General features: G+C 31.8%; 1 non-coding gene across 1 annotated transcript; it reads left to right on the forward strand.

Annotated features, from left to right (window-relative positions):
* Positions 1-860: 860 nt before the first annotated feature.
* On the forward strand, positions 861-933 carry TRNAV-UAC (transfer RNA valine (anticodon UAC)). Its single transcript has one exon. It is a non-coding gene; the product is annotated as a tRNA-Val (tRNA).
* The last annotated feature ends 1450 nt before the right edge of the window (positions 934-2383 follow it).

A 2383-nucleotide genomic window follows, 5' to 3' on the forward strand; every position in this document is an offset into this window, starting at 1 on the left:
TTTTAAAAAATAATAATTTCTTTTTAAGAGTGTTATGTATTTTTGTGTGAAAAATAACCGACGAAATTGTGTTGGTTTTCTTTCTTTAAAATCACTGACAACCTAACAAAGTCAGTCGAGTTTTAACATTGTTTAGTAGTGTTATTAGCAATGAACAAGAGTCTTTTTTTAGTAGTGTTATTAACAAAGTCAGTCGAGTCTGTTTGAAGATTGATTTTTTTATTCGTATTGATTTATATTAAAAATTAAAAGTGAGTATTTGCATTAAATTTAGATAGAAGCCGATAGGCGCAGGCAAGCGTAGCGAATCACATCAAAAGCCCACAGGAACAGATTTGATGCTCCTACATCCATAGCATGAGTAGTTAAAGCAAGTGAATGATTTGAAATTCGAGTTATTTCACGAAATAACACTCGTATATATTGAGCTCGTAATGGTACCTCGCAATTCAAAAGTCTAGATGATAAGAAAAAATAAATAAGTAGTATTATTTAATTTAATTGAATGTTTAAGAAAGAAAATCAAAGAACTTTCGTCAATTTATTTTCATGCAAAAATACAGAGAAATATCAAAAAATAATATTATTATTTGAAAAATTTTATGCTCGTTCGCGAATGTTTAATTTTTTTAATTAACAGGCACACGTCTATTTTTTTAAAATAAGAAATTGCAATTGAAGAACATAAATAAAAACAAATCATAAAAAATAGTATAAGTGTTTAAATGGTACAGAAAAAATGGAGTTTAAGGGTTAAAATAGGCTAAGTTGGAGTGCCAAAATGAAAAATGAGGGCAAGTTTGAGGGGCTGTATATGTGTATGGCCTATATAATAAGATGTAACATCTGTACACATGAAAGTTGCTGTGGTGTAGTGGTTATCACGTCAGTCTTACACACTGAAGGTCCCCAGTTCGATCCTGGGCAGCAACACTCTATTTTTATTTTTATTTCTCCTCGACTTTACTCCCCCTTTCTCAAGGTAACGCATATTATGTCAAGGGTATTTTTGGTACGAAAAAATATTTTTCAATTTTCTTCATCTTTGATTGATCAAATTTTTCTAGGATCACACGATGATTTCTCTAATGAAATTAGAGAAAGCAAGACCTATAACTAGCCTTCCACTCGTTCCGATCCTCCAACACATTCCCTATCTCACCTCTACCTCTCATAGTGTTTTATATATAATACTTCAGGATCAACAGATAGTGAAATATTCTTTTGTTTAGAAATCAGTTGGTTCACTTTGTGTTGTGAAAATTTTCAAATTATTGAAAAGGTGAAAAGCAGGTTTGCATTTGGATGTGTTTGTATTTGTATATATCTAGAGAAGCAAATGTTTTTGGGCTCTGTTGTTCATTTGGCCCAACTAGAGAGGCCATGAGCTTGGGTCAAAGTCCACTTACAAGTCCAAATGGGATGGGGCACCTAGTTTATTTGTTAAAAATTAGGAAAAACAAACAAATTACATAAACTTTCTATTGTCTCACTAATTAATTATTTAATATCATACTTTAAGTTAGATACATGTGTTTTAGCTACCAGATACACTCTGAAATATAAATACATAGGAAGAGAGACAAGCGGGAGAGGATAGAGGTGAGCGAGATAGAAGGGTGGCGAGTGAGATAGTCAGTGTATCCCAGATACATATAAATCACACATATACATGTATCTGGGACACTAGATATATTCCAAGTACATTCTAAAATACAAATACCTTGGGAGAGAGGCGAGCAAGAGAGAAGAGATGCGAGCAAGAGAGAAGAGATGCGAGCGAGAAAGTCAATGTATCCCAAATAATACATGTGAATCCACTTGGATACAATGTATATGAAACAAACTACACCTAATTTTGACCTGTGTATCTAGACGCGCCAGATACATATATCCGGAGATCGAAATCTAATATGAATTGTAATTTTGAAAATTCACAGCAAGTTATGTAATTAGGCACTAAACTAATAAAATTTGTGTTGTTTGCTCTAAAATTAAGGGATAGCTTATTCTAACACCGTCATTCAACTTATACATTGTTTTCATTATATATATATATATATATATATATATATATATAAAACTAAAGTTCAAGCAAAAGTAGTTGAACTTCAATAATTTGAGGGGAAAAAGCAGGTTTGCATGTGAACGTCAAATACTTGTACCTAAAGAATCACATGTTTTGTGGGTTTTGTTGTATATTAGGCCCAACTAGAGAAACCCTGAGCTTGGGTCAAAGTTCATTTACAAGCCCAAATTCTACCTTTTCGATCATCCTAAGTAAATATACTGTATCAAAATACATATGTATCCATATATTTAATTGGGTAACTTACTAAAATTTCATTAGTTTAAGAGTTAATTATTTAGATACAAGCTAGTT

Source organism: Solanum stenotomum, chromosome 1 (genome assembly GCF_019186545.1).
Source record: "Solanum stenotomum isolate F172 chromosome 1, ASM1918654v1, whole genome shotgun sequence".
Classification (NCBI taxonomy): Eukaryota; Viridiplantae; Streptophyta; class Magnoliopsida; order Solanales; family Solanaceae; genus Solanum; species Solanum stenotomum.